This window comes from Salvelinus alpinus, chromosome 5, assembly GCF_045679555.1.
Source record: "Salvelinus alpinus chromosome 5, SLU_Salpinus.1, whole genome shotgun sequence".
Classification (NCBI taxonomy): domain Eukaryota; kingdom Metazoa; phylum Chordata; class Actinopteri; order Salmoniformes; family Salmonidae; genus Salvelinus; species Salvelinus alpinus.
In genome coordinates this window covers 85,100,235-85,115,252 of record NC_092090.1, presented here as the reverse complement: position 1 = coordinate 85,115,252, position 15,018 = coordinate 85,100,235, and the positions used below count along the sequence as shown (strand labels likewise).

Here is a 15,018-nt window from a genome sequence, read left to right as displayed (position 1 = left end):
AAAAGGTTGGACACACCTACTCATTCAAGGGTTTTTCTTTTTTTGTACTATTTTCTACATTGTAGAATAATAGTGAAGACATAGATGGCAGACATTTTGTATGGCGTTGTGTGGGCGAGCGGTTTGCTGATGTGAACAGAGTGCCCCATGGTGGGGTTATGGTATGGGCAGGCATAAACTACAGACCACGAACACAATTGCATTTTATCGATGGCAATTTGAATGCACAGAGATACCGTGACGAGATCCAGATGCCCATTGTCGTGCCATTCATCCACCGCCATCTCATGTTTCAGCATAATGCACAGCCCCATGTCGCAAGGGTATGTACACAATTCCTTGAAGCTGAAAATGTTCCATTTCTTACATGGCCTGCATACTCACCAGACATGTCACCCATTGAGCATGTTTAGGATGCTTTGGATCGACGTGTACGACAGCGTGTTCCAGTTCCCGCCAATATCCAGCAACTTCACACTGCCATTTAGGAGGAGTGGGACAACATTCCACAATCCACAGCCTGATCAACTCTATGTGAAGGTGATGTGTTGCGCTGCATGAGGCAAATGGTGGTGACACCAGATACTGACTGGTTCTGATCCATGCCCCTACAATTTTTTTAAAGGTATCTGTGACCAACAGATGCAAATCTGTATTCCCAGTGATGTGGAATCCATAGATAAGTGTCTAATGAATTTATTTCAATTGACTGATTTCCTTATGAACTGTAACTCAGTAAAATCTAAAACAGTTGTGTTTATATTTTTGTTCAATGTAATATTGGCTTCTCTCTGTTCTCCATCTCAAGCTTTCTTTATCCCTGTTCCCTTCCTTCCTCTCCTTCCCTCCTTTCTCCAAACTATTCTGCTATTGCTGTCTGCATGCATATCTGAACTTCAGGATGTGATGGTCAATAGTAGAAGGTCCTTTGATGCAGGGGGGAAAAAGCCTGGCCATTGGGGACAGACAGACAGACACCTGGTCAACTGAATCTTAAACAAGCATGTATACCAACAAATTATACTGTAGTGTCCCCTAGTGGTCACACGCTATATACTGTAGGTTTCAGGAAAATAAAGAGTATTACAAATACTTAATCTAAAAACAGCAGCACAAATGACATCAATATGAAAATATCTTCACATTTAGAAAAATATACACGTCATTACAAACTTCCTCAAAATGGAAAACTATATAATTTCTACACCTGTGATAAGAGGTCAGGGTCCTTCCCCTCTCCATGCCCCTCTTTCTCTACATCCTCTTCTCTTGCCTCTCAGGGGTAGACCAGGCTGCAGTTGAAGTGTGGGAAGGACAGGGTGGGGCAACAGCCATTGAGAGACGCCATACTGAATCCTCTTCCCAGAGTCACGTTAGAGGTTCTAACCACTGCACTGGGACAACACACACACACACACACACACACACACACACACACACACACACACACACACACACACACACACACACACACACACACACACACACACACACACACACACACACACACACACACACACACACACACACACACACACACACAGAGGTTTAGCAAGGTTGATAGGACATGGACACACACACAAACACACCATGTCCCCCACAAACACACACACTGCTGGTACCTGTGGCAGAGCTCAGCGCAGCAGGTGAGTACACTACATAGGGAATAGGGTGCCATTTCAGACACAGCTTATGTGTGTTTCAAGTTACGTTGCCGCGGTGAGTGCTTTTAATGACTGATGTGGAGTTAAACTCTTCCTTTAGGAAGTCATCACAGCAGCTCTGGGATATTCTGCATACCTGGGAACACACACACATGTAACCATGATGTCACCACCAAGGATAATGCATAATGATAAGTAGGGATGCACGATATATCGGTAAGCATATCGGAATCGGACGATATTAGCTAAAAATGCCACCATCGGCATCAGTCCGATGTCTAGTTTAATGCCGATGTGCAAAACCGATGTCAAAGCTGACGTGCATACCTATATGACGTAATGACGCCACGAGAAATATAGCACTACACATGCAACACAGCATTCCTAACCTAGCCCACAATGTCTGCTGTGTGGATCGAGTAGTCAACAAGTCGAGCAGTCATTTGAAAGAGTAAGAACATTTCAGCGAGACAACTCAAAGGTGAAATCCATTAACGCCAAGATAATGGAATTCATTGCCCTTGACAATCAACCGTTCTCTGTCGTGGATGACGTTGGCTTTCGATGACTGGTCGAACACCAGTACACTACCAAGTGGTTGCTATTTTTCAGATGTTGCCTTATCGGAGTTGCACAGTACTGTTGAAACACATCCATGAGCTACTTGCTATGGGCGTCACTGCTATTAGCTTCCCTACTGACATTTGGACCAGCGATGTCAGCCCCATGAGAATTATGATTCTGACAGCACAGTGGGTCGACGAGGATTTCCTACTGAGGAAAGCCGTATTGCATGCTCAAGAATGTGCTGGTTCTCATACCGCTGCTGCCATTTCAATGGCATTTGAGAACATGTTTGAAACTTGGAAACATGAATACTCCTAGCTCCATTCGAACAATTGACTTGAGAAATAAGCTCAACTGTGTCTGCAGCAGACATAATACCCTGTCATGGCATTGAAACGCCTGCTCAACAAAAATACCAACACAGACCGTCGGGTTAACTTGGAAAAGTACTCTAGTAGAGGCTGTGAACAAGCGATTTGGTGGCATTCTTTTTGAGCCTCTACTGTGTCGCCACCATGCTCAATGCTAGGTACAAGGACCGCTACTTCAATGCAGACAAAAAACACGGTTTACGTGAAATGTTAGACACAGCTGGACAAGATGGAAACGGACAGGGAAAGTGCGCACCGAGGAAGAGAGGCCACGGACATCAGAGCTGAAACTTCACAGCTTGACATGTATGATGAAATCCTGGTTGAGACTGAACAAATGAATAACAAAACAGCACAGCAAATAAGTGAAAGAAATAGGTTTTGATTATGTTTTTCTGGTAATGGGGACATGTAAAATGCCAACAAAATAACTTTTTGGTCTGTGTGTGTGTGTGTGTGTCAACTATTTAACTGTACTAATATTGATTATTGATATCGGTATAGTTTTTTTCTGGCATGGAAAATATTGGATATCGGCCAAAAATGTCATATCGGTGCATCCCTAATGATAAGATATACACGGAGTATACCAAACATTAGGAGCACCTTCCTAATATTGTTTGACAACATTGTGTCAAGTTGGGTGGATGTCCTTTGGGTGGTGGACCATTCTTGATACACACAGGAAACTGTTGTGTGAAAAACCCGGCAGCGTTGAAGTTCTTGACGCAAACTGGTGTGCGCCTGGCACCTACTACTGTACCCCGTTCAAAGGCACTTAATGGCACACATACACAATCCATGTCTCAATTGTCTCAAGGCTTAAAAATCCTTCTTTAACCTGTCTCCTCCCCTTCATCTACACTGATTGAAGTGGATTTAAGTGACATCAATAAGGGATCATACCTTTCACCTGGATTCACCTGGTCAGTCTGTCATGGAAAGAGCAGGTGTTCTTAATGTTTTGTATACTCAGAGTATATCACATACACTGTTTGGAAAATTACCTGCGATGCATGCAGTCAGGAAGCATGCAACTGTACCTGAGATAAGAGTTCTGATGGCACACCTGGAAATATTGGCCCCCCGCACTGGGGCCATAGCCGCTATAGCAGGAGGACATTACAAAAAGAACACTACATCAGCCAGAACACCAGAGTACAGACACAACACACCAATATACAGAGACACAGTGTTACAGCCGAACAACATTGAAATGGTTTAGCATACAGTTACATAAAAGCGACGTACTAAGAACCTCACTAATGACACATTTTGTTGCAACATTACAGTGATGTCTCAACAACTAAATTGGGCATTAGGTTACACTTTGTTTGGATAGTCCCCAATAGATGACAGTAGTTCAATATTTACTGAACATCTACAAACCATCTATACTAAACAAAAATATAAATGTCCCAGAAATGTTCCATACGCACAAAAACAGCATGATCATTACACAGGTGCACCTTGTGCTGAGGACAATAAAAGGTCACTTTAAAATGTGCAGTTTTGTCACACAACACAATGCCACAGATGTCTCAAGTTTGGAAGGGAGTGTGCAATTGGCATGCTGACTGCAGGAATGTCCACCAGAGCTGTTGCCAGAGAATTGAATGTTAATTTCTCTACCATTAGCTGCCTCCAACGTTGTTTTAGGTAATTTGGCAGTACGTTCAACTGGCCTCACAACTGCCGACCACGTGTAACCACGCCAGCCCAGAACCTCCACATCCAGCTTCTTCACCTGTGGGATCGTCTGAGACCAGCCACCCAGACAGCTGATGAAACTGAAGAGTATTTCTGTCTGCCCTTTTGTGGGAAAACCTCATTCTGATTGGGTGGGCCTGGCTCCCAAGTGGATGGGCCTATACCCTCCCAGACCCACCCATGGCTGCGCCCCTGCCCAGTCATGTGAAATCCATAGATAAGGGCCTAATGAATATATTTCAATTAACTGGTTTCCTTATATGAACTGTAACTCGGGAAAATCTTTGAAATTGTTGCCTTCTTGCGTTTATATTTTTGTTCAGTATACTTGGGGCTATCCAAATAAAGGGTTACCTGGGGGAGATTTCTTTATGTAATCAATAGTGCTATATATGTTTAATAAGTTATTATTATCCTTGCTACAGAGAGCACTCATATCAGATATGACCTGATAATATCAGAACTGATATAAAGAGGGTATGATTCAATGTTCCAAAAATATTCCCCCCATTTGTGTACTTTGATGTAACTTAAGGATGAGCCACTGCATAAAGCCAAGGTAGTAGAGCACAAAGTTAACAGTGCTGAAGAACACTACAATGGGCAGAACCTGAAGAGCGAGAGAATAAATGAGTGTTTTCTCTTTTCTTTCCTCTCTCTGTAATTTTCTCAGTCTCACATATTCAGACATACTCATATGATCCTCTATCAAGAATACAAAGAGGTGATCTGTGTATTTGTCGCCAAAGACAAACTGAGAGCGGGTGTCAGTGTAGGACAGAAACACCTGGGTCACAGACTGAACTATTGAGGTCAGTCTTTACTAACAGGCCAACTTTGCTCTTTGTCTGCTGAGTGTACTGGGATAAGGGACTGGGGACTGCAGACAGGGGACAGAGACATGTGATTATGCTGATGAGAGTGACATTAGCTGTATGGTCCAAATAAAAACAAGGGCTTTTTTGCTGGCTGTAATTTGCAATATCAGTGATCCAATGGATTGCCATTTTACCCTTTGGCTGAGTATCCCTGGCTGGTACACAGTATGTGTATAGTATACAGTACCTACACTTGATGGAACAGCCAGTCTACAGCAGTGAATCCTGCTTTGGTTCTGAGGATGATGAGTCCAAATAAGAACTGCGGTACCACACCCCACAGTAAAGTTCGCCGTGACACCTATACACAGTTAAACGCACAGACTTGCAGGGAATCACACACAAACACATATAGGCACAAGATCTGTCAGAACTACAGCGGCCGGTCTTTGGATCCATGCAGAGTTGAAGTATCAAGGTGTGTGTGTGTTCTCGCTTTTCAATACACTGAATGGGTTCCCTGAGAACACCAGCATGAGCAGTACAAAGCAGATGACCGGAGAAAGACTAGCTGCCGTGTTCCCTGTTTGGCCGTGTCAAAGACCAGCCAGCACACCACTGCCATCAACAGACAGACAAACAGATAGACAGACACAGACAGAAAGACAGACAAGAGAGGTAGCGAGCAGAGGAACAACAATGGGAATCACCAAAAAGGATGACAAAATACAGGAAAAAATGTGATATTATACAAAGAAAAGTGAGTGAGAAAGAAAGAAAATGCAGCTCTCACCATTTGAGCCAGACCCTGTGTGTGTGTTGAGGGTGCTCCTGGTAGGTTGCAGGCTGTCCCAGAGGCAGGATCTGTAGCGGCCCATGAGCCAGTCCCTCAGCAGGAAGAACACAGCCAACAGGGCCAGAGGCCGCTGCAAGTTCTGCACGCACGCTGCAATCACCGCGGCAACGTAACTTGAAACACACATAAGCTGTGTCTGAAATGGCACCCTATTCCCTATGTAGTGTACTAATTTTTACCGGACCCACTTCGGACGAACCCCCAGACATCTCTGTATGAAACCTAGACAGCTGCAAACGTATGTGATTATCACACAGAAAGAAAAGTCCCACAGACATATGTACATACAGGGAGGCAAGAGAAGGCATCAACTTCCAACTATGGAGAATAACATCCAACTGTTGAGATAAGTGTTGGATATAAACATATTAAAAAAAGTACAGAAACTCACAAATACACACAGTTGTGACGGTGATGAAAATGACCCACATCCCTGAGACAGCAGATATACGCGTAGTCTGTTGAGGCTCTCAACCAATCCTTACATTTTACCTGCTCTACCAGGAAGGAAATTCATTTCAGGGTCATATTCATTTGGTACCCAATGGATGTAAACAGACTGAATTAGGGAGGGAAATTGTACAATGAGAAACACTTCTTTTCAAACCCTCCCTCAGTGATGGAAAACCCACTCACTCTGATAACTTCTGCAAACACTAGGTTATCACATTTGGGGGTGAATTGAATCACAAAGTATTCACATTGCTGTGAGACTCCTGTGGTCCTGTGTGGCTCAGCTGGTAAGATCATGGCACTAGCAACACCAGGGTTGTTGGTTTAATACCCTAAAACACCAACAACATAGACACACCTCTGATAAGAGTGGGTTGGTGTAAATGAAGTCATTCAAACACCTTAGATATGTGTCAGTGAACCAGGTCACATACATGTAGTTCTGTCCTTACATTTAGCAGATATCCTTATCCAGAACAACTTAAAGTAGTGAGTGCATACATTTTCATACTGGTCCCCCATGGGAATCAAACCCACAACCCTGGCATGGCAAATAAAACCAAAAATGTAAAAGCGCCATGCTCTACCAACTGTGCTACATGGGACCACTTGAGGTGTTCTTGTCTATCAATGTTCTGTACTATGTATTATTTCATGTTTTGTGTGGACCCCGGGAAGAGTAGCTTCTGCTTTTGCACAGCTAATGGGGATGTCACGACTTCCGCCGAAGTCAGTTCCTCTCCTTGTTCGGGCGGCTTTCGGTGGTCGACGTCACCGGTTTTCTAGCCATCGCTGATCCCCCTTTCATTTTCTATTTGTTTTGTCTTGTTTTCCCACACACCTGGTTTACATTCCCTCATTATTTGATGTGTATATAACCCTCTGTTCCCCCCATGTCTGTGAATTGTTTGTTGTAAGTGTTTTGTGCATTTCTGACTGGTTGGCGAAGGGTTGTTTCAACCTGTATTTTGCAGTTCTGGGTGCCGTTTGTTTTTGCATCATTAAAGTGCTCCGACTGTTACCCATTTCTGCTCTCCTGCGCCTGACTTCCCTGTTGCCAGTTACGCACCGCTTACAGGGGATCCTAATAAAATACCCCCAAAATACCAAATACAGTGGACTGGTCACTGACACATTCAGTGCCTTCTGGAAACTGCAGTTACAATATTTCTGTATTTTTTATTTTTACTTAACTAGGCAAGTCAGTTAAGAAGAAATTATTACTTACAACGACGGCCTACCAAAAGGCAAAAGGCCTCCTGCGGGGACGGGGGCTGGGATTTAAAAAAAAAATATAGGACAAAACACACATCACGACAAGAGAGACACCATAACACTACATAAAGAGAGACCTAAGACAACAACATAGCACGGCAGCAACACATGACAACACAGCATGGTAGCAACACCATATGACTACAACATGGTAGCAGCAGAACATGGTAGCAGCACAAAACATTGTACAAACATTATTGGGCACAGACAACAGCTGTATGCAAGAAAGTAGAGACAACAATGCATCACGCGAAGAAGCCACAACTGTCAGTAAGAGTGTCCATGATTGAGTCTTTGAAAAAAGAGATGGAGATAAAACTGTCCAGTTTGAGTGTTTTTTGCAGCTTGTTCCAGTCGCTAGCTGCAGCAAACTGAAAAGAGGAGTGACCCAGGGATGTCTGTGCTTTGGGGACCTTTAACAGAATGTGACTGGTAGAATGGGTGTTGTATGTAGAGGATGAGGGCTGCAGTAGGTATCTCAGATAGGGGGGAGTGCGGCCTAAGAGGATTTTATAAATAAGCATCAACCAGTGGGTCTTGCGATGGGTATACAGAGATGACCAGTTTCCAGAGTATAGAGTGCAGTGATGTGTCTTATAAGGAGCATTGGTATCAAATCTGATGGCCGAATGGTAAAGAACATCTAGCCGCTCGAGAGCACCCGTACCTGTCAATCTATAAATTACGTCTCCGTAATCTAGCATGGGTAGGATGTTCATCTGAATCAGGGTTAGTTTGGCAGCTGGGGTGAAAGAGGAGCGATTACGATATAGAAAACCAAGTTTAGATTTAACCTTAGCCTGCAGCTTTGATGTGTGCTGAGAGAAGGACAGTGTACCATCTAGCCATACTCCCAAGTTCTTGTATGAGGTGACAACCTCAAGCTCTAAACCCTCAGCGGTAGTAATCACAAGAGTGGGGAGAGGGGCATTCTTCTTACCAAACCACATTACCTTTGTTTTGGAGGTGTTCAGAACAAGGTTAAGGCCTAAGAGCAGAGAAAGCTTGTTGGACACTAAGAAAGCTTTGTTGTAGAGTGTTTAACACACAATCCGGGGAGGGGCCAGCTGAGTATAAAACTGTATCATCTGTATATAAATGGATGAGAGAGTTTCCTACTGCCTGAGCTATGTTGTTGATGTAAATTGAGAAGAGCGTGGGGTCTAGGATCGAGCCTTGGGGTACTCCCATGGTGACAGGCAGTGGCTGAGACAGCAGATGTTCTTACTTTATACACTGAACTCTTTGAGAGAGGTAGTTAGCAAACCAGGCCAAAGACCCCTCAGAGACACCAATACTCCTTAGCCAGCCCACAAGAATGGAATGGTCTACCGTATCAAAAGCTTTGGCCAAGTCAATAAAAATAGCAGCACAACATTGCTTAGAATCAAGGGCAATGGTGACATCATTTAGGACCTTTGAGGTTGCAGTGACACATCCATAACCTGAACGGAAACCAGATTGCATACCAGAGAGAATACTACAGACATCAAGAAAGCCAGTCAGTTGATTATGACAAGTTTTTCCAACTCTTCTGATTAACAGGGCAAAATAGAAATAGGCCTATAACAGTTAGGATCAGCTTGATCTCCCCCTTTAAATAAAGGACGCACTGTGGCTGCCTTCCAAGCAATGGGAACCTCGCCAGAGAGAAGAGACAGATTAAAAAGGTCAGCGTTAGGCTTGGCGATGATATGGGCTGCAATCTTAAAGAAGAAAGGATCTAAACCATCTGACACAGATGTTTTTTGGGGGTCAAATTTAAGGAGCTCCTTTAGCACCTCAGTGACTGCCTGCAGGTAGGCAGGGGAAAAAGAGGGAGGAGCATCGGGGCTAGTCGCATTAGAAGGGTGGGAGATGAGGAAATGTTGGACGGGCAATGAGGCATGGCTGAGTCAAATAGGAATCCTGACTTAATGAAGTTGTGATTAAAGAGCTCAGCCATGTGCTCCTTGTCAGTAACATCCACATCATCAACATTAAGGGACATGGGCAGCTGTTAGGAGGAGGGGTTATTCTCCAGGTCTTTAACCGTTTTGCAGAACTTCTTAGGGTTTGACCCACAGAGAGAGAACTGCTCCTTAAAGTAACTAACTTTGACCTTCCGAATAGCCTGAGTGCATTTATCTCTCATTTGCCTGAACGAGAGCCAGTCAGCCTGAGTATGCGTGTGCTGAGCCTTTCACCAAATGGAATTCTTGAGGTGGAGTAACTCTGCCAGATCACGGTCGAACCAGAGGCTAAACCTATTTTTAATTAAAATGTTCTTTATGGGGGCATGTTTGTTAACAATACCACTGAAAATATCAAAAAAGAAGCTCCATGCGTCTTTGACAGTGGGGATCAAGCTGATTCTATACCAATTTACAGAGGCCAGGTCATGAAGGAAGGCTTGCTCATTCAAGTATTTTTAGCAAGCGCCTATGACAAATTCGGACAGGTCATTTCACTGAGCAGCCATTACAAGCACAGGCTGTAAAATAGTGATCACTAAGGTCATTACATAACACACAAGACTGATACATATCAGGATTATTTGTAAGGAAAACATCAAGGAGATTAGCCTTCTCTGGGTGTTTGGAGTCATACCTTGTGGGATTGCTAATAATTTGAGAAAGATTTAGGGAGTCCCATTGCTTCAGGACTTGGTCAGGTGGTTCAAGCATGTCCCAGTTTAGGTCACCTAGCATGACAAATTCAGACTTAGTGTAAGGGGCCAGGAGAGATCTTAGGGCAGGTACGGTACAGGCCGGTGCTGATGGAGGACGATAACACCCAGCAACAGTCAACAAAGAGCTATTTGAAAGGTTAATGCTTAAAACCAGCAAATCAAATTGTTTGGGGACAGACTTGGTGGAGACAACCGAGCACTGAAGGTGTTCCTTGGTAAAGATTGCCACTCCACCACCGTTGTAAGATCTGTCTTGCTGAAAAAGGTTATAACCAGAAAGGTTAACATCAGTGTTCAAAACACTCTTTATTAACCACGTCTCAGTAATGACCAACACATCTGGATTGGAGCTGTGAACCCACACGTTAAATTGATACATTTTAGGTAATAAGCTTCTAGTGTTAATGTGAAGAAAACCCAGGCTTTTACAAGAGCTGAAATCAGTGAAACAGATATCAGAGCACAAGTCAGAATTCGGGCTCGCAACAGTATATGGGCCAGGGTGTACATGCAAATGTACAGATATCATCAGCAGTAATACAATCAGGGCACGGCAGAGGACAGGGAGAGCTTTGCAGTGTTGATTTGTTATGACATTTGAATGTGCATCAGATGGCAACAAGATCATATAGTACAGCAATTTCATCAGGTAACATGAATACAAAGCCAGTGAGAAGTGGTTAGAATAGGATGGGAGGCCAAGAGTCTGTGTAACCAATAGAGAGTCAGAGTCCCGAGTGTAGGAACAAACATCTGTCCCACGGTTGTATAAACAAGCAAGTTCATAGTCAACAAAGCATGCAGGAGTCATGAGGCAAATAGCATAAAGCACAAGAAAAAAATATAACAACTTGGGGCTAGCCATTGTAAGTTCAAAGAGTCACTCGCCCAGACAAGATAACTTAAGAGAGTAGCTCTCTATGAGTCCAGTAGGCTATACAAGTCTGGGATTAAATAAATAAATAAATAGTAGGCCCTTACTAGTTAATTAAAGTGTTTCTGAGTAAGCTCACATAATAAGCTGCATATGTTAATTAGCATACCTAAAATTCCGATCAGCCAATTCCGATCAGTCATTAGTAAAACCCTTTAGTAGATACAAATCAACAATGACTGTTACAGGAAACCCAAACTCCACGTATATACAATACATGATAGAAATCCACCCCCTTGTAATTACAGGAAATGTCATCATCAAACACCTAATGCAGTATCCACTAAAAACTATACTGTATAAACAGCTCATCACATGTCGGACTGATCAGAGGCCTGTATTTATTGTGGTAATTTACATGCAACCAAGACGAGGGCCAACACCAGTCTGATTCTAGACCTGTTCTTCCAGATATCGATGGACCCCGTTCATTTTCTTTTCCAAGAACCTGGAGGGATATCAAACAGTGCACACACAGTCACTTTAATAGTGCTGACTTGGGGGAAATTGTAGGAATTGCTGGAAAATGAATGACAGTTGATAAAACCAGACCTTTTCTTTGAAAAGTTCTGTCAATTCCTCTGTGAATTCTGCATCTTCTGATGGTGGATGAACAGCTTCCACATCAATGCAGACAGTGTCCTGTGACAAACAGACAGAAAGACAGATGGTGAGTGTATTATTAATTATTAATTAATTGATGATGTCCAGTAACTTTGGATGGGGAGAGTGCCTCACCTTCTGTCTACATTCAGAACCCACATATTTTAGCCAGAAGTTTCTCTGCTTGGGCTGCTCTCAATGACGAGACATGAGAGAGCACTTGTGAGCTTTTAGCTACTTTTCCTCACTCTAAAATCCGACAAAACTCAAGGAACATTATTATGTTCTGTGAAATAATCTCTCCTTTCTTATATTTGACGAGGTTGAAGCACTTCTGAAACCATGTCATGATCTCATTCAGATATGACTGTACTGCACAGCAGAGCACAAGCAAATAGCTCAGCTTATGATCTAAAACATATTTGATCTACAGTTCATTCGGAAAGTATTCAGAACCCTTGACTTTTTCCACATTTTGTTACGTTACAGCCTTATTCTAAAATGGATTAAATATGTTTTTTTAATCCTAAGCAATCTACACACAATACCCGATAATGACAAAGTGAAAACAGGTTTTTAGACATTTTTGTAAAAGTATTAAAAATACAAAACAGAAAAACCTTATTTACATAAGTATTCAGTATTCAGACCCTTTGCTATGAGACTCAAATTGAGCTCAGGTGTATTCAGAATGGTAGCAAAACATTTCTGTAGCATTGAAGGTCCCAAAGAACACAGTGCCCTCCATCATTCTTAGATGGAAGAAGTTTGAACCATCAAGACTCTTCCCAGAGCTGGCCACCTGGTCAAACTGAGCAGTCGGGGGAGAAGGCCCTTGGTCAGGGAGGTGACCAAGTACCTGATGTTCACTCTGACAGAGCTCTAGAGTTCCTCTGTGGAAATGGAAGAACCTTCCAGAAGGACAACCATCTATGTGGCACTCCACCAATCAGGCCATTATGGTAGAGGGGCCAGACAGAAGCCACTCCTCAGTAAAAGGCACATGACAGCCCGCTTGGAGTTTGCCAAAAGGCAGCTAAAGATTCTCAGACTATGAGAAACAAGATTCTCTGGTCTGATGAAACCAAGATTGAACTCTTTGGCCTGAATGTGTCACGACTGGAGGAAACCTGGCACATATCCCTACGGTGAAGGATGGTGGTGGCAGCATAATGCTGTGGGGATGTTTTTCAGCAGCAGGGACTGGGAGACTAGTCAGGATCGAAGGAAAGATGAATGGAGAAAAGTACAGAGAGATCCTTGATGAAAACCTGCTCCAGAGCGCTCAGGACCTCAGACTGGGGTGAAGGTTCACCTTCCAACATGACAATGACCCTAAGCACACAGCCAAGACAATGCAGGAGTGGCTTCGGGGCAAGTCTCTGAATGTCCTTGAGTGGCCCAGCCAGAGCCCAGACTTGAACCCGATCGAACATCTCTGGAGAGACCTGAAAATAGCTGTGCAGTAACGCTCCCCATCCAACCTGACAGAGCTTGAGAGGATCTTCAGAGAAGAATGGGAGAAACTCTCCAAATACAGGTGTGCCAAGCTTGTAGCGTCATACCCAAGGGGACTCGAGGCTATAGTCGCTGTCAAAAGTGCTTCAACAAAGTACTGAGTAAAGGGTCTGAATACTTATGTAAATGTGATATTTCAGGGATTGTTTTATTATAAATTAGCAAAAATTCTAAAAACCTGTTTTTACTTTGTCATTATGGAGTATTGTGTGTAGATTCATGAGGGGGAAAAACTATTTTATCCATTTTAGAATAAGGCTGTAATGTAACAAAATGTGGAAAAAGTCAAGGGGTCTGAATACTTTCGGGAAGGCACTGTATTTGACACCAATATATATACAAATGACAAACAGCCACAGTTTGGCCACAGTCACAGCTACAAGGTCTTTTCTATTCCCCAGTGATCCACTTTGTGGACATGATTACTTGCTAAATGGCCACAGAGGGGCAGTACATGATTGGTATTGTCTTTAGTACTATGGCATTAAACTACAGTACCTTTGCCAGTCCAAGCTGTAGGACTAATTTGGGGATAATACCATAGATGAAAGGGAAGTTATTCATAAGCAGAGCCATATATTGCTTTGGTTATGGCCTAAGTATCTTTGACAATACCTTTGAAGACTGAAAGGACTCTGATATTTGGGGGGGTTGGGGTCCCCCCAGGAGGTCAGGCCCCCCAGAAAACAGGACAAAATTTTCCACAAATGTCTTAATTCACCATAAAATACATTTATTTTTATTTTTATTATTGTCCAACAATTTCAAGAATCCTTGAACTCTAGAAGAGCAACATTTTATCTCACCCTCATAGCAAAATGTGTAGATTAGCTATAAAACTCCACACACCAACTTGGTTAAACAGTTGCGGTGCAAGAGCCAGAACCACAAACTCACCTGGGCTCTAAAACTGAAGCGTTACAGATTCCGCTATAGAAATGTAAAGTTAAATTCAGATTGAGCCGACATAATGCAGTGTTTACCGTGAACATAGTCTCAGCTAAATTTACATTTCAATCATGCTGTTATCATAGCCTGAAAAATCTGAATAAAAAAATATAATATTTGAAACAAAGGTAGTGCACTGGGCCTTTAATAGTATTAGCGGACGATATGGACATCTACAGCGCCGGCCCCCCAAAAATCTGCTTCTCCAGTTTTGACAAAAAAAGGTAGTTGTATAATTAAGAACAGTATCTTGCAGGATTCAACAGTTGTAATTGTAAGAGTTGTTGCCCTGTCCCTTTCTTTGCAATTGTCATTCTAATGGAATCCAGAAAGAACAAAACCCTGTCCTAAAATATTTACATCAAAAGGTGCAAAGTTATAGGCAGACACAAAACTCCACATCAAATTAAATATTTTTCTTGATCAAATAACATGGAAAACAACCACTTTTTGTGCAGTATTAATTTACCATCCTTACAAACCATTACTGTATTGTACATAGGCTGTTCATCTAGGTTTGTACCTGTAGACAATACACAATACAGTAATTGAGTACTTTGAGACATCAAGTGGTTTGTGATGATGTGATCTGATTAAGTGGCTCAGTTGGTAGAGCATGGTGCTTTTGCA

General features: G+C 42.8%; 1 pseudogene; it reads right to left on the bottom strand.

Moving 5' to 3' along the window:
- Positions 1-1,771: 1,771 nt before the first annotated feature.
- LOC139575358 (solute carrier family 28 member 3-like) lies at positions 1,772-6,113 on the bottom strand (annotated as a pseudogene).
- Between the last annotated feature and the right edge of the window lie 8,905 nt (positions 6,114-15,018).